This window comes from Canis aureus, chromosome 2, assembly GCF_053574225.1.
Source record: "Canis aureus isolate CA01 chromosome 2, VMU_Caureus_v.1.0, whole genome shotgun sequence".
Taxonomy (NCBI): domain Eukaryota; kingdom Metazoa; phylum Chordata; class Mammalia; order Carnivora; family Canidae; genus Canis; species Canis aureus.
In genome coordinates, this window is record NC_135612.1 from 65,346,676 (window position 1) to 65,370,649 (window position 23,974).

General features: G+C 39.9%; 1 pseudogene; it reads left to right on the forward strand.

The window, feature by feature from the left end:
- The first annotated feature begins 8,577 nt into the window (after window positions 1-8,577).
- The window catches only part of LOC144289916 (hypoxanthine-guanine phosphoribosyltransferase pseudogene), a 40,943-nt pseudogene continuing 25,546 nt past the window's right edge, over window positions 8,578-23,974 (forward strand).

Here is a 23,974-nt window from a genome sequence, read left to right on the forward strand (position 1 = left end):
GGGTGCCACGGGCCAGGGCCCCCCAGGCGTGACTGCCAGGCCACCCCCACCCACTTCTACCCTGGATATCCTTAGAGCCACGAGCTTTATTGAACTTTGAGGCCTTTCTTTCCTTTTCTTTTTTTTTTTTAAGATTTTATTTATTTATTCATAGAGACACAGAGAGAGGCAGAGACACAGGCAGAGAGAGAAGCAGGCTCCATGCAGGGAGCCCGACGTGGGACTCAATACCAGGACCCCAGGATCACGACCTGAGCTGAAGGCAGACCCTTAACCGCTGAGCCACTCAGGTGTCCCCTTTGAGGCCTTTCTTGAAGATGATCCTAGGGGAAGACACGATGTCTCTGTAATACCACTAATTGATTCAGATCTCTTGAGTACTTACAAAATGGTAGGCATCCTCCTAAAATGCTTTTTCCATGATCTTATTTAATCTCTCCTTCGGAGGCTTGCGTCCTTGCCCCCAGTTTGTGTACAGGAAAATGAGGTCTGGGGAGAGTGATTTACACAAGTAGTAAATGACAGCGCCAGGAAGCGAAGCTCTTGGAAGCTCTCTTACTCCATAACGGATAGGTTGGTATCCATCTGAGAATCAAAATAAGATGTACTACTTTTCTTATCAGAGAACAAAAACAGACCAAGAGAAAAATATTCATTTTGATGGCGACTTTCTGGCCCATTCTGTCTTCATGGTAGGTCATCAGAAAATCCCATGATTTATTTATTCATTCCTTCAACAAATATAGGTCGAATCCTTTCATGAGCCAGGCACCATATTAAGGCAGTGCAGCAATCAGACATTTAACCCTGCCCTTGTGGAGCTTACATTCCAGTAGAGCAGGAGTTAGGGGGAGCCAGGCAATAAGCAATAAATGTAAGAAAATAGTAATTGTATTATGTAGCACAGTAAGTGTTATGAGAAATAGCAGAACATGATAAAGAAGGTTGGGAATGTAGGGTAGGACTTACTGAGGAGGCAACAAGGGTATGAGCTTGATGCTATCTTAGGGAAGAATTTTCTAGGCAAAGGAGTGGCCAGGGCCATAGCTCTGAGCCTAGAATGTGCCCAGAGCAACTAGGAAGCTAGTAGAGCTGGACTGAAGGGAAAGGATGAATAAAAAGGAGAGAATAATAGATACGAAGTCTGGGGAGAGACAGGAGGGGCATCTCCTGCCCTATAGGACCTTGTAGGTCATTATAAACACTGACTTTCACTCTGGGTACAATTGGAGACCATTAGAGTGACATGATCCAACTTTCATTTTAACAAGATCACTCTGCCCTATGCTGAGAATAGTGCACAAGAAGTCATGGGTGGAAGCAGAAAATCCGGTAAGAGGCATTCCCAGCAATCCAGTTGAGAGACATTGGGGACCCCAGACCAAAGGTGGGAGCACTGAAGATAAAGAGGAGGACTTGGGGTTTGAATCTCTTTTGAAGGAAGAGTGGTTGAATGAGATTTGGTGATCAGCTGGACGTGGGAACAAGAGGAGTCAAAGGTGATTCGAAGGTTTGACCAAACTGAAAGAATAGAGCTACTGTCACCTGAGACAGGAAATGCTATGGAAGGAATGTTGGTAGTGGAGATTAGGAGTTCACTTTCATTTCTCAGTGATTGTGCAAACAAGTGATAAGACACAACCACATGTGGGAGGCTTTCCCCATGCTCCAGTGTGCTATTTCATTATGTGAATTGGGCTTTCATAACACCATATGCCTCCAGGTTCCTTTCTACCATCCTTGCCTGGTAAATTTCTACTTATCTTAGGGAAATGGCACCTTTCTATGAATCCTGCACTGATACCAAGTGCCTGGTATGAGTCTTCCCTCCTCTCAACAATCTCAGTTCTCAAGTTCATGCTGCCCAATATGACACTGTATTATATGCTGTCATTTATAGTTCACTACTTCCTTGAGGTTTGCTAGATATGGATCTTAAAAGGTCAAGGCTCACACTTTATCTTTTATATCTCACACAGGACTTGATGGGACTTGATCAGAGGGTATTGATTGAGCCCCTTTATACATGCATTGTGGTGAATGACCATTGCTGTCAGATGGGAGTCCCAGATTTGGGATCATGGAGTCAACATTGCTCTAGTTCATCTTGTCATTAAATGAGAAACCTAGGTCCCAGAAAGGGTAAATAACTGGTCTAAGATCCTTTATTTGCTTTGAATTTTAGACTGGGGCTCTTTCCCCCACATTCAAACCTGGTCCTTGGGCAACTGGCATCTCCTAAAATAGACTCCAGTTTGAGACTGCAATGGCCTAAGAGTGGGTACAAAAGAGGGTGTTTTGAAATAGACATTCTCAAACTCTGTGGTAATATAATTGCCACAACCTCCTTGGCAATAAATAACCAATTTTATAAATGAACAAACCCTTTATCCCAGGAAATCACTTTCTAGATATTTGTCCTAAAACAGACTCATATGCATGGGAATTGCCATTTATGCAAGATTAGTCATTACATCAAGGTTGTAGTAGCAAAGTCTGGAAAGAACCTAAAAGAACATTAATACGGAGGTGACATGACAAATCCTACTCACTCATGCAAGGTATGTAATTTAAAAAGGAATTCAGCAGGAACTTGTGGGTGGCTCAGTCGGTTGAGCATGTGTGACTCTTGATCTTGGCTTTGGTCTTAATCTCAAGGTCATGGGTTCAGGCCCTGAAATGGGGTCCTTTAAAAAATTTACTTAAAAATAAATAAATAGGAATGTAATAGATTCTATGTACTGGTATGTAGTAGGGTCCAGGTGGGACAGCCTGGGTGGCTCAGTGGTTTAGCGCCGCCTTCAGCCCAGGGCGTGATCCTAGAGACCCGGGATCGAGTCCCACGTCAGGCTCCCTGCATGGAGCCTGCTTCTCCCTCTGCCTGTGTCTCTACCTCTCCCTCTCTGTCTGTCTCTCATGAATAAATAAATAAAATCTTAAAAAAGAAAATGAAGTAGAATCCAGGGAAAATATGAAACCGTGTGTGTACAAGATGGTCTCATTTGTATAAGAAAGATATTGGCATATCTATATAAATATGCTGTGTAAAAATAATGTATTTCTGGATGGATACACAAGTTGATAACAGCAACTGTTTCAGATAAGCCTAGAGAAGGAGGCTTATCTTTATATACATTTGATTTTTTCAACCCTTCTATAACTTTTTCTGTGAATTAATAAAATTAGTTAAAATACATTCATATCATTTAAATGCTAAATATTGCAAAAAAATTTTTCAAGGAGGCCTTGCCCTCCCCCCACCCCCATCCCCCTTTTTTTTTGCAGATGACGTGGATGAATAAGTATGCTGTTTCCCAAGGAAGGAAATCTGTTAGTAACCATTTCCCTGAGAAAGCTCACTGATTTTGACTGTCAGTTGCATGTTCATTCTTGCTGGTGACTATTGATAAATTGGGAAATGACTCCATAACTAGGTGTTCTTGAGAGGCCAGACCTCAAAGGAGATCAAGAAAACAAGCTTCCACCTATTATCTCTCACCTGTTTCCTCCAAAGATGGGCCCCAGACTTGGGCAATTGTGATCTACCCACTTATGCAGGAGGAAAGAGGACTTAACATGACAGCCACTATCCCTGATTTAATGAATTAGAATCTTTGGGGTAAGGTTCTGGCAGCTACGTTTTTTTATCCCCTCCCCTGCACACTGAGGTAGTTCTAAGGCCCACAGCTTTGCTAACTTCTCTCCTAATTCACTTATGAACCCCCTGAAACTTAGTTTCACTAGTAGAATGACAGTTTCTTAATGGGACTCTTGACATGATGACACACAAAATATCACCTATGAAGTTGTAGTAGACGTGATACTGCTTCACACAAAAGATGTCCATATTCTAATGCCTGTAATCTGTGCATGTGTTATTATACATGGCAAAAGGAGTTTTGCAGATTAAATTATCACCCTGAATATGCAGGTAAGCCTAATCTAATCACATGACCCCTTAAAAGAGGAGCACTTTCAGAGGGAGATGTGACTACAGAAGAATGGCCAGAGAGATATGGTGTTGCTGGCTTTGAAGGTGGGGAAGGGAGTCCCAGCCAAAGAATGTGGGCAGCATCTAGGAGATGAAAAAGGCCAAGAAACAGATTCTCTCCTAGAGCTTCTGGAAAGGAACACTACCCTTCCATCACCTTAATTTTAGCTAGTGAGACCTATATAGGACTTCTAACCTCCAGAACTATAAGAAAATGAATTTGTATTGTTTTAAGCCACTAAATTTATAACAATTTGTTACAATAGCTATAGGAAACATAAGTATTCTAGGCAAAAGTATTTAATGTTAATCTAATCAAATGTCCACTTCAACAGGACTGTAGAAAATACAAAGACTAAAGGAAAGATTTAAATGACATCAGACAAACCAAGAATGTAGCATGTTCTTAAAGAAACCTGGCCTAGTTATCAAAAAACAATGGTAAGGATAAGAAATCTGGAGAGGTGCTTTGGATTTAAATAGACAAAAGAGACAAAATCTAAAGGTAATGTATGCTCCTTGATACATGCATCAAAAAAAGAAAAGAAGAAAATTATAAAAGATATTCTCAAGACAAATGGAGAAGTTTTAAAGATAGTCCACATTTTAGATCAGATAATAGAATTATTGTTAATATTCTTAGGTATGACAATGGAATTCTGGTTAGTAGGAAAATGTTATTATTCCCAGGAAATACTAGCTGGAATATTTAGGTGGCAAAGTATCATATAATATCTACAGCTTAATTTTTAAAAAAAAGTAGAAGGAAGGAAGGGAAAGAGAAAAATAGAGTAAGGAAAGAGGAAGAAAGAATATAAATATGATGAAATATTAACTTCTGTTCAATCTGGGGTAAGAGTTTCTGTATACAATGAGTTCATTGTATATTTTTTCAATTACTCTTATATTTGAAAATGCTTATAATAAAACTTGAGGTATGGAGAAACCTGAGCTTGTGGCAAATTTGAAGATAGAGGAATAGATCCTGAATCACTCGTTCTGGCAAATACTACAGGTGGATTGATGGGTTTTGCAGTGTCTTCCAGCCATGTACTCATCCATTCATTCATTTATTTTTCTATTTATATACTTATCAAGCATGCATTAAATGTCTCCTCTTTCTAGGCTCTAATTTACAGAGATCACAGGGAGAGAACTCTTCCCAGGGGTAGGCAATGCTCAGGTTGAGATTTCCTACTGAGCTCTGGGCAGTTGGCTAACCTGGAGTGAGAAAGACCCATTTCAGCTCTGCCTCCCCTGACAAAAGAGAAAGGAAAAGAATGGGAAAGACCTCCTCATCTGGCATCCCTAAAACTGTGAAGTGCAAGTTTGGAAAGTTATGCTTTGCTTCAATCCCAGTACTCATTAGTAAGGGCACTTGAACCAATGACCATCCATCAGAGCTAGGTAAAATCTTTTGTTGTTCCATTCAACTAATGTTTCTTGAATTCCTACCATGTAGCAGGAGTTAATCAAGATGCTATGGATTCACAGTGGAGAAAACAAAGCCCCTCCCCTTATGAAGTTTATACTCTTTTAAAGAGTGAGGATGACAAAAAAAAATAAAAAGTAAAAGGTAAATTAACAATGTCAGGCAGTGCTAAGTGTGACAAAGACAAACACAGCAGAGTGAGGTGGATAGGGGGTCTGGATGGCTGGAATGGCCTCCTGAGAAGTTGAGCTTTGAGCAAAGACCAGAGGGAAATGAGGAAACCTACCATATGACCCTCTGGGGAAAAAAAAAAAAGAAGGGGCATGAGCTGAGTCCCTGGTAGCAAATATTCTTGGTGTATTCAACAAGCGACAATGTGGCTAGAGTGGGAGATGGTAGAAAAGAGGCTGTAATAGAATATTAATAATAATAATATATTTGGGTTTTGTCCTTGTCCTGAAGTCCTTGGAATTTCCTGAATGATAGAGGGGATAGGCATGTATTTTGTTATTCATAACAAGCCATTTTCCATCATACCTGTTACTACAAATGAGGTGACTCTTAGAGGATCCTTGGGGAGTTTCAGGATGGGGGCTGGTTGCCAGAGGAACCCCACCCCCACAACCCTGGGGAAGAGAGAAGGAGTAGATACTGAGCTTAATCACTAATGGCCAGTGGTTTGTCAATCATGTCTACATGATGAATCTCTATAAAATGAGATTTGGGGAGCCTCCAAGTCTGCAAACACATCCATGTGCCAGGAGGTGGCACACCCCAATGACTCCTGAGCTGGAGACACTTTCAGACCTCACCCCATGTACCTCTTCACCTAGTTGTTCATTGTATCTGTAGAAGAGAAAAAAGTTTCCCTACCCCCCCTAACATCCCTGGTTGTTGCTGAAAATAAAACTGACAAAGACAGATTAATGGGAGACAAGGATGCAAGTTATGTTGAACTTTTACGTGTACACGGGAGCCTTCACAAGAAAATGAAGACCCAAAGAAGTGACCCAAGCAGAAAGCTTCTATATCTTTTAGATAAAGAAACAATACAGTTGTGAAGAATTGGCAAAGCAAAGGAGTTTGGACCAAAGATATTAAATACCATGAATTAACAAAGTTTATTTATCCAGCCTATTCAGACCTAAATTCCCTGTCACTGATGATAAGAATATGTCCCTTCCTCCTGGTAAAGAAAGGATTCCATTCACATGGGAGATTTCTCTCCTCCTTGCAAGGAGGAAGAGAAACATGGTGTGGTGGGGCACAGTACCTTCCTGCTTCCACTGTTTTCTCAAATTCCTCCAGTCTAAGATATTCAGAATACCAAGGTCCAATATTTGAACCCCACCATATCCTTTATAATAAACTCCATTAGTGAGTATTGCATTTTTCTGATTTCTGTGAATCATTCTAACAAATACCTCTAAAGTAGGGGTTTGTGAGAACCCCTACCTTGTAGCCAAGTTGGACACAATGTGGGTGGCCTGGGGACCTGACCCTTTCAACCAGCATCTGAACTGAGGGCAATCATGTGAGGCTGAGCTCTTAAAGCTGTGGTTTGAGACTAACTCCAAGTAGTTAGCATCAGAACTGAACTGTAAGACAGCTAGTTGGTGTCCAGAGTAGTAGAATTGATGTGGAAGGGAGAAAAACCACGTTTGGGGTTAGAAGTGTTATGAGTAAAAATAGATCATAGAATACTCCGTGATTGATCTTCCAAACTCTTTTTTTTTTTTTCTGTTTTAGTCACAAAAAGAGAACCAACGGAAGTCCACCTTCATGTGGAAAGGATCCAAATTTACCTCTACTTACTGCCACAGGACAATCTGGATCTACCAGTTTACTGTCAGAGTTAGGTCAGAGGAGTTTGGATTTGATGGAGGTCCCAAGGTGATAATATACAATATTGATGATCTTATGATAATATTGAAAACCTAAGAACAAGCTAGGACTGACTTGAATGTTATCGTGACTCATGTGAACAAGGAAGGGAGGTTAATAAACCCAACAAATATCAAAGGACCCACCCAACCAAGCAACATTCTTAATCTGGTCAGGAGCCACCCAGGACATTTCACAAGTGACTGAAAAAAAAACTGCTGCTATTTTTTACCCACCCCTAAGACCAAACAAGGAGTCCACATTTCTTTGGTTTATCTGAATTTTGGAGAACACATATTCCTCACCTAGAAATATTGCTAGTTCCTGAAGACTTCCTGAGAGAAGGCTATATCTGAAAGAGGAAATGAACAAAAGCAAGCCACATCTCAGTTATATAAAGGGATAACTCTCAGTGCTTGTAAGCCCTATGATCCCAGCTCAGATATAATTTCAGAGGTGTCTGCCACTGGACATGCAGACTGGAGCCTATGGTGAAAGCCTGTATCTGCCTCCCAATGACAATCATTGAATTTTGGACCTGAAAATTCTACATGCTGCTGCTTAATACTCAGCATTTGAGAGATAATTACTAGCTTGCTGTTGGGCATTTGAGACTGCCTGTATGGCTGAAGGACATGAAATAACCACGAAACCTGAGATACCCATAATGTCTTGGGTGATGTCAGAGAAATGCTCTAATAACGAAAATAGGGCCCCAAGGAGTTCCAGAAAAAAATGGCAACAGTTTCTACAGGAACATGCTGTTAGGGGAATTGAGGAGTCATCCACCTGTATGCATAGGAGGTAGTCTTTTTTCCCAGACTTTGGAACCACCTCAGGAGCTGCCAAAACCTGTCACCACATGAACAGTACCCTATGAATACCACTCAATTGACTAACCAAGAACTGCTTGGTTTATGAGACAGTTCCAAGGAGAATGGATAGTATACTGTTTGCAAAGCTGCAATATTAAAACCAGCAGAAGGAAAGACCCTAAAGAACGTAAGAATAAATCAGCTCAATTAGCTAAACTGGATGCTCTTTTCATAGCAGTAATGGAAGACTTGAATAAAGGTAAAATCCTTGAGTTTTTACCAATTCATGGGCAGGAGCCAGTGCTGGTCAGGTAAATAAACAGTGGAAAAGTGGACTGTTAAAGGGATGCCTATGTAAAGTACAGCCTTCTAGAAATTGCTGTGGAAATTTAAGGGATGTGTCAAAGGAATACATGTTGATGCCCATCAGAAGAATTCTTTCCCAGATTCGAAAGATGATTGGGAACCCCCAAATGGACCTTCTGATGCTCTCCCTTGAAGTGACTATCTGGGTCCTTGGATTGAGAGGGAATGGCAGTGCTTTAGCAGGCAGAGGTGAGCTGAATCTACATATTCCTCTTACATCTTCTGAGTCACAAAACACCAAGAACTGTTCTGTCTGCCAACAAGTGAGGCTGCAAATGGCTATGGGGAAAACTCCCCAGGAGAAAGGCCCCACCCATAGCTGGTAAGTGGATACATTGGACAAATGCTGGTGGCTCCAGGAAGCTATAAATGGGCCCTGAGAGGAATAGACCCTCCAGACTGGGCTTTGTATACCCAAATGTATGCAAATATTCAAACTACTATTAAAGGATTGGAACAGAATATACTGGACCAATTTAGCTGACTGAGTTACATTTCTTTATGTCAAAGGATGCACTTCACAGCCCATAGTGTCCAACAGAGGGGCAAGAGATACACATCAAATGGGCATACTGTACTGCATATCGTTCTTAGAGGAGTAGTTTAATAGAGAATTGGAATGGGCAGTCGAACATTTGCTGACTAAAACATTTATGTCGAAAACAGGGGGAGAAATAAAGGCATGAGGAACTGGATTACATAACCTCATGAGTGTGTGTTCACCCTCAACATGAGAGGGGCTAAGTATCCCCACTGGATAGATTCCTCCAATTTTCTGGGGGATCTGGGGAAGAGGGTAGGGGGGAATGCTGGTGTGATTATACAATTCTCCCCCATGTCACCACAACTTTCTTTTTTCCTACTTGATGCCATGCTTCCAGAGCCATGGATCTAACTGTAGTTACTGGAAGTAGAGATGATTCCTAAGTAGGAAGCCATAACTGTACTTTTAAACCTTTATGTCAGAATTCTTGAGGACCTGCTGGGGTAGACTGTGCCTACAACCCATCTGGGAAAGTTGGAGTTCACAGCAAATACTATTGTCATGTCTACTGATTGAGACAGCCCATTAGTTGTGTATATGTGTAACCTCACCCTAGATGAATGGGAGTGGACTGAGGCAGTGGGAGGGGAAGATATTTGCTAGACTAGTATTGCTGCCAGCAATCTGAACCAATGTCCTTTCCAAAGGTGGAAAAGTTTGAGTAAAAAAGATATGTATCTATAAACATATGGAGAGAAGGAGAAATAATAGCTGAGGGTAAAGAAATGATAAGCAAGCTATCCAACAAGGGAAACCCAATATCATATTAATCACTGTAGAGAGACTCAGAGCAAGGGAATAATATTATCTCTTAGCACAGTTAAACCAGATGCCCAGAAGTGTGAAGCTGATGTTTGTCAAGACCACTCCTGCTTTTGGAACCGGACAAAGTCAAATGGCAGCCTGAAAATCTGAGTGAGAGCACTCTGGAAGACATTCTGGTCATATGATATGATAATAAACTGGACCAACCATAAATGACTAAATGGAATGCTAGTAACATGACTATATCTTTGGGCTACCAAATTGTACCATGACCACACTGCCATGTGGTATAATCCTGGTGGTGTTGAAGATTCGACTATATCATGTAAATAAGTCCTATGGTAACACCAGTATTGGTTATCAAATGTATTGGGGGGTTGTGTCAAGACCTCTTCAGGACACGCCTACAGAAATTGACTGGCCTGAGGAGGAACTAACCATCAGCTGATTTCTATGCTAAATAGTCCTGCACAAGCTTATCATAAGCACAAACTACAGTAGATCGAGGGAGAAGAGAGCAATCCAACTGGCAACCAAATTTTATTATAACAAATTAAAATGGCAGCCAACGTGCCAGTGTGCTATGCAGAGATACATATTACCCTTGTTTTTGTGGATGGAAAGCTTTTAAGCTGAAGAGGTCAAATATATGTAATTTTCAAGAATATGAAAGTGTCTGTAATGGCTTAGTGGGACAAATTAGTTGTTTCTTCAAATCTATTTCTAGCCCACATTGGCTTCTCCAAATCTATTAGGTATATTCACGTTGGTACTATTGCTGTATCTATAACAATTCTATAAATGCTGCATCAAATGTAAATGTTCTGACAAGACATATGATCATTTTGCTGAAAAGGATCTGTAGTCAAAGTCTGAGGAGTAACTAGTGGAATAATAATAATAATAATAATAATAATAATAATAATAAAAAATTTGGTCTTTGTCCCCAGTTCCAGCACAGCTCCTAAAACCTTTGGAATTTTCTGAGTGACAGGAGTGGTGTTGGAGCATCTTTTGTTACTTGTAAGGAGCCTTTTTCAACCGTACCTGAGTTTATGCTAATGAGATGACTCTGGGACTCTCCTTAGATAGCCTCAGGATGAGGTCTAGTTGTCAGAGGAAACAGCCAGCTATGTGATTTGAGGGTTGCAACTTTCAACCCCATCCCACCCCACCTCTGGGGAGAGGAGAGGAGCTAGAGATAGAGTTCAGTCACTAATGGCCAATGATCTAATCAATCGTGCCTATGTAATGAAACTTCTTTAAAGACCTCTAAACAATTGATTCAGAAAGCTTACAAATTGGCAAACACATCCATGTGCTGGCAGGGTGATGTACCCCAACTCCACGAAACAGAAGCTCCTGTGCTCAGGTGCCTTTGGACAGGAGCGATATATATTACATATTATATATTATATGCTGCTTTATGTAGCTGTTCATTTGCATCTTTTATAACAAAATGTAATACTAAGCAGAGCATTTTCCTGAGTTCTGTGAATCACAGTAGCAAATTATGGAACCAGGGGTTGGAGGCTGGGGAATTGGAGGGGTGGAGAGTTAAGGGCTAGGAACCTTTGACAGAAGTGTGAGAAGCTTGAGGACCTGATATTTACTACTGGCATCTGAAGTGAGGGCAGGCATTCTTGTGGGAATGAGTCCTGGTGAGCCTGAGGTTAATTCCAGGCAGTTCGTGTCAGAACCAAATTGAATTATTCAACACCTCATTGGTGTTGGAGAATTGGTTGGTTACACATAAAAATCATTAGACACAGAGAGTGCCCAGCCAGCAGACCTGGGGGTGCGAAGAGAAACCCGAATTCTCTTTTAAGTACTCTTTTATCATTTATATTTTTTAGAATACCAATTCTATATCCAGCTTCTTACATTTATTAATTCCCTTATTTTTAATATTCTCATTTATCCTTTGAGATCAGTATTATTATGTACTTTTTTTTTAAAGATTTCATTTATTTGTTTATGAGAGACACAGAGACAGAGGCAAACATAAGCAGAGGGAGAAGCAGACTCCTCACAGGGAGCCTGATGTGGGACTCAATCCCAGGACCCTGGGATCACAACATGAGCTAAAGGCAGATGCTCAACCACTGAGCCACCCAGGTGCCCTATTATGCACATTTTATAATTGTGATACAAAGTAAGGCTCAGAAAGTGTTGTAGGTGACTTACATGTAGTCACACATATGGGAATGGGATAAACACAATTTGAATTCAAGACTGCCTGACAATGTCTGCCTGGCAAAGGCAGCAGCAGAATTGAGAGTGGAGGTCCCCCTGCTGTACACAGATTCTTTGAGTGGCAGGGCAAGAGTATTGGAACAAGAGGCAACTGCTCAGGTATGGCTGAAAGCACATGAGAAGTAAGAGCAATGCAGTTCACCAAGGGGTATTGTACACCAAGGGACATTGTAAGAAACTAGACAAAAAGAGGATAATGTTATTAAAATAGTGTGTCTGATAACATAGTTGTATTTTTCATTCCTTTTAGAGCATATTGCCATGTGGCTCCATGCTACACCAGGTGGATGGATGGATGGATTTCTCTGCTTTGAAAGAAGAGCTAATTAGAAGTCATTTCTAATTAACTCCATACACAAGAGGTACAAATTTCCAGTTATAAAATAAGTAAGTCATGGGGATGTAACGTACAGCAGGATGATTATCACTGATAATACTGTATATATTACGTATTTTTACATTGCTAAGAGAATAGATCATAGAAGTTCTTCTCGTAAGAAAAAAAAAACTTGCAGGGGTTCCTGGGTGGCTCAGTCAGTTAAATACCTGCATTTGGCTCAGATCATGATCTCAGGGTCCTGGGATGGAGCCCTGGGTTGGGCTCCCTGCTCAGTGGAGAGTCTGCTTCTCCCTCTTCCCCTCCCTCCAGCTCATACGTTCTCTCTATCTCTAACTCAAATAACTAAATAAATAAAAGCTTTAAAAAAAAAAGAAAAGAAAAAAACTTTTTAAACTATGTATGGTGATGGAAGCTGACTAGTCTTATTGTGGTGATCATTTCACCATAATACAAATATTGAATCATTGTGTTATACAACTGAAACTAATAAAATATTGGTGTCAATTATATTTCAATTAAAAAAAGAATATATATTGTTTCATTACAAGAACATTCATTAATATAATGCATCATATTAATAGATTCAAGAAGAAAATTATGTTACTATTTCCATAAATGTTGAATAATTTCTGACAAATTTCAACACTTATTCAAAAAAAAAAACTTATTTCTTAGCCTTGACTCTCAGAGTTGACTTTCTAGGGACACAGTAGTATTAAATACTGGCCTTTTTTTTTTTTTTTTTTTTTTTTAGGAGAGAGAGTCTTCTCTACATTGGAAAAGTTCTTTACTTACCAAGAACCAAGTCTGGCCACCTAAGATCACAGAATCACATCATAGGCCAGAGAAAAGACCCTGAATAAGGCAAAGGGGTCAGAAGCAAGTGTCCTGTCTACCACTTCTCAAGATTAAAGCCCCTGATGGTGAAGGAGTGTGAAGAACAATAGAAAAAACAACATGGGGTTGGAGTTAATGTAAAGGGAGAGCTTCGTTCTTGCACACCTATCATCACTAAGGCAAGTGGCAAGATCCTGAGAGAATGCCTTCATTGATTCTGGCACCCACGTTAAGGTGGCCATGGCTAAGGGCAGTGAACACACTGCTGTGCTCCCCATCGTGAGAAGAAAGGACTCAAAGATAGACCAGAAAAGACCTGGGATGCTGATTAGGGCCAAGAGCTTAGAAACAAAGCCAAGACTAAAGAACCAGCCAGCAGGTGCTACATACATCAGCAAAGACCAAAAACCAGTGGCCCATCCTTGCTCCATACACTCCCTCCTGCCCCCAGAAGACTTTTTGAGAGTCAGAAGAAATCTTTGAGAGAGGGGAAAATAATGCTGATGAGCAGTTCTGTCTTTGAACTTAATACTAACCCCAAAGAGATTGAGTTAACCCCAGAGAGAATAACTAAAATTAATTAAAATAAAATCCAAAAAATAGGAAGCAATCTTTAATCACCTCACTAATCCTCTCTTTTGCCATCATTAGCAGGAATGAGGATTTGAGAGCACAATGCCGGTGGTCCACAGAAAATATGTGTTTTGCAGATCTGAATTGTAATGCATTCATTTCCACTTGCCAATTCTGAGAACTTGCCTTACTCAAACTCTGAGCACCTTTGACATATTAATCACTCAATCCTTCTGGAAATGCTCACTTTACCTGGCTGCCAGACATCATACTCCTGGTTTGCCTCACCTTACAGGTCACTACTTCTCAGTAGCCTTTGGCAGGTTCATCTCCGCCTTTTATTTTTATTTTATTTTTAAAAAGATTTTATTTATTTATTCATGAGAGAGAGTGAGAGAGAGAGAGAGAGAGAGAGGCAGAGACACAGGCAGAGGGAGAAGCAGGCTCCATGCAGGGAGCCCAATGCGGGACTCGATCCTGGGTCTCCAGGATCAGGCCCTGGGCTGAAGGCGGCGCTAAACCGCTGAGCCACCAGGGCTGCCCTCATCTCCACCTTTTAGTCTCTATATGTTAGAGTACCCCAAGGATTGGTTCTTAGCGTCCTGCTTTTGTCATCTACATTCCTGCCTCCCAAAATATCCCAAGACCAATTTATCCTCTGGGTTCAGACTCATTTGTCCAAGTACCTGACATATCGCATGGATGTCTGGCAGGCATTTCAAATTAAGCATGTCCAGAACTCTGACTCCCAACCTGCTCCTTCCCAAGTGCCCCCACCTCTATAAATGATATGATTACCCCTATTATATCTAAGCTATAAACCTAGGACCCATCTTTGACTCTTGTATTTCCTTTATGCCTTACATCTGGCCCGTTAGCAAGTCCTGCTAGTCTACCACCAAACCACCCTCTTCTCTCACCTGGTACTCTAACCAGGCTTCCTGCTACCATTCTCCTACAGTGAATTCTCTACCTAACAGCTTGACAGAATGGTTTGGGTTTTTTAAGAAGATTTTATTCATTTATTCATGAGAGACACAGAGAGAGGCAGAGACACAGGCAGAGGGAGAAGCAAGCTCCCCATGGGGAGCCCGATGTGGGACTCTATCCCAGGACCCCAGGATTACGACCTGAGCCAAAGGCAGATGCTCAACCACTGAGCCACCCAGGTGTCCTGAGAGAATGGTTTAAAACATAAGATAAACCTATAACTTTCCTGCCCAAAACCCTCCAAAGTCTTCTTCTCGCATATGGAGTGAAGTCCAGCCTCTTTTCCATGGCTTATACATCACTATATAATCTCCCCTTGCTTCTCTCTCTCTGGTCTCATTTCTAATATGTAGCATCTCTAACTCATTTCTCTGCTTTGCTCACCCTATCCCAATAACACTGGCCTGCTACCAATTGCACACACCCTAAACATTCCTAACTTGAAATCTTTGACTTTTGCCTTTTCCTCTGCCCAGAAGGTCTCCACTAGGAGTTCACATGACCGATTTAACTCCCCCCTTCTTAGAGACATTCTTGATCTCTCTCTCCCTCTCTCTCTAAAATAGCATGTCTCCATCATTTTCCATGTTTCCCACTAGTAGAGGGGGTTGGCTTGAGAATGAGACTGATATAGAAAACAACAGAGTTGGGTAGCCCTGGTGGCGCAGCGGTTTAGCGCTGCCTGCAGCCCAGGGTGTGATCCTGGAGACCCGGGATCGAGTCCCACATCGGGCTTCCTGCATGGAGCCTGCTTCTCCCTCTGCCTGTGTCTCTGCCTCTCTCTCGCTCTCTCTGAATGAATGAATAAATAAATCTTTAAAAAAAAAAAAGAAAACAACAGAGTTGAGAAACGGAGAGAAACACAATAATGATATATCTTTCTATAATCATATATCCATAACAGATGGTCTAATAATGTAAGCCCTTGGTTCTAGGCATGCCTCCACTTGGATTCTTTGCAGTGTCCTGAGCCAACAGAATCTCTGTCTGAAAAATCCTGTTTGGGTTGTGTTTTCTGCCATGTGTAACCAGGAGTCTTGATCCTAAGAATCAAACTCATGGACACCCACGTGCTGTCTACCTTGACAGGACTTCAGTATTCTGTCTTCATCAACATGACTTTACTCTGCTAGCTAAACCTTTTTCTTTTTCTTGTCCCTTAAAAAAAATTTCTCAGTAAGGGTGTCTAGGTGACTCCGTTGATTAAGCATTGGACTCGATTTTGGCTGTGGTCATGATCTCAGGGTTGTGCAATCGATTCCCACATTGAGCTCCTTGCTCAGCAGGACTCTGCTCAGGATTCTCTCTTATCCCTCCCCGTCTGCCTCTATCCCTCTGTCTCCCTCTGTCTAAAAAATTGTTTTTAAAAACTCTCAGTGAAATCAATATTGTACAGCAATAGAAGTTTTTGTGAAAGTAAAAATTGCTAAATCACGCTTCAAAATTCCTGAGTGGCAAAAACAAATTGTGCCATCAATTGTCTTTGACAATATGACTCAACTATTCCAGGGAACTCTTGCCCGGGAAGGTAAAGTGTTACAAATGACTGTATTATTCCTTTTAGGAGCTTTCTGAAATCATACCGATTGAACATCAGACTGCTCAGTATTTCAATTGATAGTATCTAATGACTGTTCATACCTCAAGATGCTTCTATTTAAAAAAAAAAACTTTATTTATTTTTGTATTTGAGCACCTACATGAGTCCACACACAAGATGAGGAGAGAGAGAGAGAGAGAGAATGAGCAAGGGCAGGGGCAGAGGGAAAAGCAGACTTCCCACTGAGCAGGGAGCCTGACATGGGTCAAGATCCCAGGACCCCAGGATCATGACCTGAGCCAAAGGCTAGTTGCTTAACTGACTGAGCTACCCAGGTACCCAAGACACTTCTTTTTTTTTTTTAAAAAAAGATTTTATTTATTTATTTATTTGAGAGAGAGAGCATGAGTGGAGAGGAGGGGCAGAGGGAGAAGCGGACTCCCTGCTGAGCAGGGAGCCAATGCAGGGCTTGATCCCAGGACCGTGGGATCATGGCCTGAACTAAAGGCAGATGCTTACCCAACTGATCCACCAGGCATCTCCTCAAGACACTTCAAAACCTTCACCCCGAGAACCTCTGCCTTGCTGTGTCCACTAATTCTAATCAGTCCCCTACATTGAAAGATCTGCCTTAAACCAGCCCCTTTGATATTTTGATTTTCAAAATATCTAAATACACTGACTTTGTCCTCCCATTCTGATACTCTGTTACACTGTCAAGGTGGCAATAGACTCAGATTAGCTGACCTATCAGTTGTTCCAGCAATATTCTTACAAACAAGTTTTTAAGAATGATGGGCACCTGGCTGGCTCAGCCGGTAGAACATGAGACTCTTGATCTCGGGGTTATAAGTTTGAGCCCAATGTTGGATGTAGAGGTTACTTAAAAGTAAAATCTTTAAAAAAATAAAAAGAATAAATACAAGCAACTAATCCTAGACCTGAGCTCTGAGAGTATGAGTTTAGAGTGTGTGTGTGTGCACACATGCTGTTAGGGACTTTCTAAAGAATCCTATCTACATGGAGTCTCTCTTTGGCCACATGGGTGTCACATCCATTTTACCTGCTTTCTCCAGACCTGTTATCCTGAGTCCTGGAGGCCCAGGGAGGAGTGGCAGTTGGAGTCCAAAGTCTGCTAACCGAACTCCTTGCATGGGTGAGGTCAGTCTTTTTCTATCAAAGCAAGCCTTCAGCAGATTGGATAAGACCCACGACAGTAGGGAGGATAGTTTGTTTTACTCAAAGTTTACTGATATCTTTAAAAACATCTAGAATAATGTTTGACCAACTATCTAGCTAGGTAAGATGGCCTAGCCAAGTTGACACATAAAATAAGCCATTATACCATACCAGACTGTCTGTTTTTAACAATAATAAAAAAAATGATCTACCTCAATCTAATGTCATTTTTTCAAACTCCAAATATTACCATCTTCTACTTTTCTAAAGTTATCAATCATCAATTATGATTTTTCTTTGAATTGACTGAATTTTAAATTTAAATTTATTTTAAAAGAAAGGTTTATTTTACTACATGGAAATAAAAGCTAGTATAATTTTAGATATACAGAAATTAATTATAAAAATAAATACAATGTGAAGAAATTTAAGGTATTAAAGTCTAGCTAGACACTACTGCCTCATCTAGGCTCTGGCTTGAGGCCTGCTCAATCTTTGTTAAAAGAAAAAAGAAACAAAAAGAAAAAACAACAACAAAAAGATAGGCATAGAACTATAAAAAAAAGAAAGGAAACATAATGGCAAACTGAACTCATTCTTGTTGATATATTCAGAAGGATTAAGAAAAATTTTTAAAGAATAGTTTTTTTAACTACAAGATTTGATATTGCATTATTTCTAGGAATGATCTAAAATCATTACGTGTACAACAAAAAGCATTTCTCATGGATATGTATCTTACTCCTTGGGAAACACAGATGCTGAACTTTTGAAGAGAGAGAATCCAGTGCTTAAAGCCAAAAGAGAGTGAGAGAGACTAGAAGCTCATGTTTGATGAGGAACAAAATGCTTCATACTCTGTAAGGTAGGCTTTTTTCTCTATTTTCCCTAAAAACCGCTCAGTAAAATCGGCATTGGAAGCTAATGCAATTCATTCATCATAGATGTAAAAAAGTGCTGAGTTGTGTTTCAAAAATTGCTGCACAGCAAAAACAAAATCCACAGAGACAGCCAACATGTGGGTGATACATGCCTCTCATTCAAAAGATTATTGGACATTTATTAGACCAGGCACTGGTCCAAGGCTTGGGAATGTAGAGACAAAGAAGACTTGGTCCTTCCCTTTGTGGAGCTCATGCTAGGGAAAGGGACGTGGTGGAGTGGGTGGTCTCCCACAGAACAAAAGCATTTTCATACAGTTATATGTAGAACTCCCCATTCTGTTACCTTTTTTTTTTTTTTTTTTTCTCATGGAACATTATCTAGTTTCCTTCTCTCTTGGGCAAATAGTATGTTTCCAGTTCCACTATTACATTACAAATTTATATTTTTAAATGTATTGGTATAAAAATCATATATTTACTTTGTTAAATAAGAGATTGAGAAATGACATGGCATAGTGAAAAAAGATCACTCATACGGGGAGTACAAAAACTAGTGAAAGGGGTTAGAGGGGAAAGGAGGGAAAATGAATGGGAAAAATCAGAGGGAGACAGAACATGAGAGACTTCTAACTCTGGGAAACAAACAAGAGGTAGTGGAAGGGGAGGTGGGGGGGGGATGGGGTGACTGTGTGACAGGCACTGAGGGGGGCACTTGACGGGCTGAGCACTGTCGTATGCTCGGGGGCACATACTATATGTTGGCGAATCAAACTCCAATTTAAAAAGTGTACAAAAATTAAAAAAATAAAATTACCAAAAAAAGATTAGAATTTCTCATTTTTAGGTGGCCTTTCAGGAACTGGATAATCATTTTCTGACTCAAATTTTCTTAGAAAATTTGGGACTTCCAAAGGCTTAATACTATATATCTCTTATAGAAAAAAGATTTGCTGGTGAAATTTACTTTTATATAAAGTACATAACAAGTATAAGCCCCTTCCATCCCTGTGTGGCTATGGGATTGCTCTCTTGCCTATGGAATGTAAACAGAAATCCAGTAAAAAAAAAAATACTCTGCTCCCGTTTTTTGGTCCATTCCTTCATCCTGCTGCTTGAAACATCCTGAAACATTAGTTGTCATCTTGGAGCAAGAGGATGAAGGCCACATCCTAGGTGTGCAGAGTGGGGAATTTGGTTTGATTTGGTTTGGTTTGTTTTGGTTTGGTTTGGATTGGATTGGAGATATTTTGTTTCTGACTTTGGGATTTTTTTGCTCTTTTATTAAGTTATTTTATCTTAATTCCAGTATAGTTAACATACAATGCATATAACATAGTGTTATATTAGTTTCAAGTGTACGATGTAGGAATTCAACGCTTCCATGTATCACCCGGTTGCTCATCGTGACAAGTGCATGCCTTAATCCCCAACACCTATTTCCACTGTCCCCCTGCCCACCTCCTCTCTGGAAATCATCAGTTTGTTCTCTATAGTTAAGCGTTTCTTGGTTTGCTCCCTCTCTCTTTTTTCTTTAGTTTGTTTTTTTTCTTAAATTCCACATATAAATGAAATCATATGGTATTTTTCTTTCTCTGATTTATTTCACTTAGCATTATACTCTCTAGCTCCATCCATGTTGTTACAAATGACAAGACTTCATTATCTTTTATGCCTGAATAATATTATATATATATATATATATATATATATATATATATATATATATCACTTCTTTAATTCATTCATCTATCAATTGACACTTGAGCTGCTTTCATAATTTGGCTATTATAAATAATGCTGCGATAAACACTGGGATGCATGTATCCCTTTGAATTAGTGTTTTTGTATTTTGGGGGTAAATACCCAGTAGTGCAATTACTAGATCACAGGGTAGATCTTAGATCTCTTTTGACTTTTTTAACTTTTAACTTTTTGAGGAACCTCCATACTGTTTTCCACAGTGGCTGCACCAATTTGTATTCCCAACAGTGCATGAGGTTTCCTTTTTCTCCTCACCAACACTTGTTGTTTCTTTTTTTTTTTTTTTTTTTAATTTTAGCCATCCTAACAGGGGTGAGGTAATATCTCATTGTAGTTTTGATCCCATTCTGTTACTTTTTACAGTAAGAAAACAATGTCAAAATAATATTGTGCTCTTAAAGAAACTGTAATGAATGATTTTCACTAGCAGGTGATTTTCTTTCAACCAATCCTGAATGTTTGAATTTGAAAAAATAAAGCTGGCAGCCCCATCTGAATTATGGATTCAAGGTTTTCTATTTCTGTCTTAGCCCAATATCACTGGCATACATTAGTAACTGCTTCAGAGCAATGTATCTTAAATCTGGATGGTAGATTTATCCATCCATACTTTTAAGCCTGGAGCCGATCAATGTATTGGCTGTGACATTTAAAGCTAAATCCAGTAACCCTCTGGTGGCCCATTGTTCCATAAATGATTTCTGGATTATAAGAGCTTCCCTATTTAGGAAATCTGGAGGGAAATACTAAGTGATCAAACCTGTGTTGACTGTGTCTGAGCCTGAAGACAGAAGAAAGGACATCAAACTTCTCCACCCACCCGGCCTTAGGGGGCAGGGTTGAAACTACTTCTCACTGAACCCAGTAGTGAATCACCTGCTTTAATCACTTTCCCCCTGGTCTACAGAGTAACTGCTGTGATTAAAGGAATTCATTTTTGCATAAAGTTGGGGCATTTCTCAATATTCTTTCAATACTGGAATTGAATGCCTTTGTTTAAGGCAGTTGCACAAAAGGAAGAACAGAGTAGTAACAGTAGTAGTAGTAGTATCAATATTATTATTGTTTTTTTAATTCCTCTTTAAAAACTTAAAAAATTAAAAAATTAAATTAAATTAAAAATTCCTCTTAGATAAATAAATAACACAGTCAAATCTCTGCTTGCTCCCATTTCCAAGTCTCCCTTATTAGTGCATTCATTTGTTCATTCATTCATCCATTCAACAAATATTTGCTGCTTATCCACTATGACAAACATAAGTTGCCTTTGCCTTTGAAGATCTGATGGATGTGAACGAGAAAACTGACCATTTTGGCACACTATAAGCAGCTAAGTCATGATAGTCAGGACAGGCTTCCTGAAAAAGGCAATGTTTTCACTTGGTCCTGAGGACTGAATATGTGTCAGTCAGGCAGTGATGTCAGAGAATAGGGTTCCAGGTAGAGGAAACACCACGTAGAAAGACCAAATTGAAAGAGCATGAAAGAGGAAAAACATAGGGAAAAAGCAAGAGCAGTTGCTCCACATGACTTGAGTGAAGGCATTTGGGGGAAATAGTGGAGGGACATTTTATATAGTTTCAGCCCTATCCTGAAAATGGTGGAGAGCCATTTAAGGAACTTACATTAAATTAATTCCTCAAGCATTATATAGGTTAAGTAGTTAGTAGTGGGACTTCTAGGAATTAGAGCCATCCTTCACACAGATTTAAAGAACAAAGCAGATCTGGGACACCTGGATGGCTCAGTGGTTGAGCGTCTGTCTTTGGCTCAGGTAGTAATCCTAGGATCCTGGGATCAAGTCCCCTCATTGGGCTCTCTGCAGGGAGCCTGCTTCTCCCTCTGCCTATGTCTCTGCCTCTTTCTGTGTGTCTCTCATGAATAAATAAATAAAATCTTTAAAAAGAAAAATAAAAGAAAAAAGCAGATCTAAAACCACAATGCAATATCTCCTCACACCCACCAGAATGGCTAAAATGGAAATGATAAATAATGCCAAGTCTTGGCAAAGATGTGAAGCCTCATCCACTGAGATAATGTTATATTGTGACATTCACTTTGAGAAACTTTGTTGGTAGCAACCACTAATTAATAACCTATGACTCAGCAATCCACTCCTTGAATATATACTCAATAGAAATGTGTACATAGGTCCGTCAAGAGACATGTACAGAATCGTAGCAGTATTGTTCCTAATAACCTAAAACTAGAAATTTCCCAAATGCTCATCAAGAGTAGAATGGGTAAATGAATTATTATATATCCACACAATAAAATACTGTACAGTAATAAGAATGAGAAAATTTTAACAACATACAGCAGAAATGAATTTCACAAACACAATGCTCAGCTGAAGACACCAAACACAAAAGAGTATATATTCTATGATTCCCTTTGTATAAAATTAAAAAGAGGCAAAGAAGCTCTCTGGTGTAGGAAAACAAGAGAGTTTACCCATACTGGGTAGTTACTAAAATGAACATGAGAGAAGCTTCCGGGATGTAAAAATGTGGTTTCTTGACCTGAGGGCTTGTTATATGGGTGTGTTCATCTTGTGAAAAACTAGTCAAGTTTTTACAATTTGTGTACTTTTCTGTATGTATGTTACACTGCAATAAAAAGGTACTACCCTCAGGGACCTGGGTGGCTCAGTGGTTGAGCATCTGCCTTTGGCTCAGGTTGTGATCTTGGGGTCCTGGGATCAAGTCCCACATTGAGCTCCTCATAGAGAGCCTGCTTCTCCCTCTGCTTGTGTCTCTGCCTCTCTCTCTGTATCTCCCGTGAATGAGTAAGTAAAATCTATAAATTAAAAAAAAAAAAAGTACTACCCTCCCCCAAACACACACACACACACACACACACACACACAGAGGAAGAAGAATAGAATACCAAAGGTACCAACCCATTGAACTGAGACTCAAGTCTAGTGAGAGACCAGAACAGCCTTTTCAGCAGGGAGTTGCACTTAGTGCAAAAGTAACGAAAGGTTGTCAGCTGACGTGATTTTTGGTATCCTCCACAGTATTTTTAACATTTGTAAGTACAGTTGACCCTTGGACAACATGAGTTTGAACTGGGTGGGTACACTTACCTGTAGATTTCTCTCTCTCTTTTTTTTTAAACAATAATCTTTAAATATTTATTTGTTTATTTATTCATGAGAGACACAGAGAGAGGGAGAGAGAGAGAGAGAGAGAGAGAGAGGCAGAGACACAGGAAGAGGGAGAAGCAGGCTCCATGCAGGGAGCCCGATGTGGGACTCAATCCTAAGACCCCAGGATCGTGCCCCAAGCCAAAGGCAGGCACTCAACGGCTGAGCCACCCAGGCATCCCTAGATTTCTCTTTTTTAAAATAAATATAGTACAGTACTATACAGTACTCTTCATTATGATTTCCTGAATAACATTTCCTTTTTTCTAGGTTATTTTTCAGTAAAAATATAGCATGTAATATGTATTATATACAAAATATGTGTTAATCGACTGTTTATGTTATTGGTAAGGCTTCTGGTCAACAGGAAGCTATTAGTAGTTGAGCTGCAGAGGAGTCAAAAGTTCACATGGCTTTTCAACTGTGCAAGGAGGTTCATGCTCCTAACCCCCATCATGTTCAAGGGTCAACTAGAGTCACTAACATCGTGAAACTTTTACACAAAAACCTAAATGCCCTTCGCTATTTGCTTCTTTAAAAATCAATAAAGATCTAACAACACTACAGGGCACATGGGAAAATGTCCTGTGCTTGTTTAAATTCTAAGAGGAAATCCTTGGCTGCTTTGTGGAAAAATACTAGAAACAGGAAAAGCAAAAGTGAAGA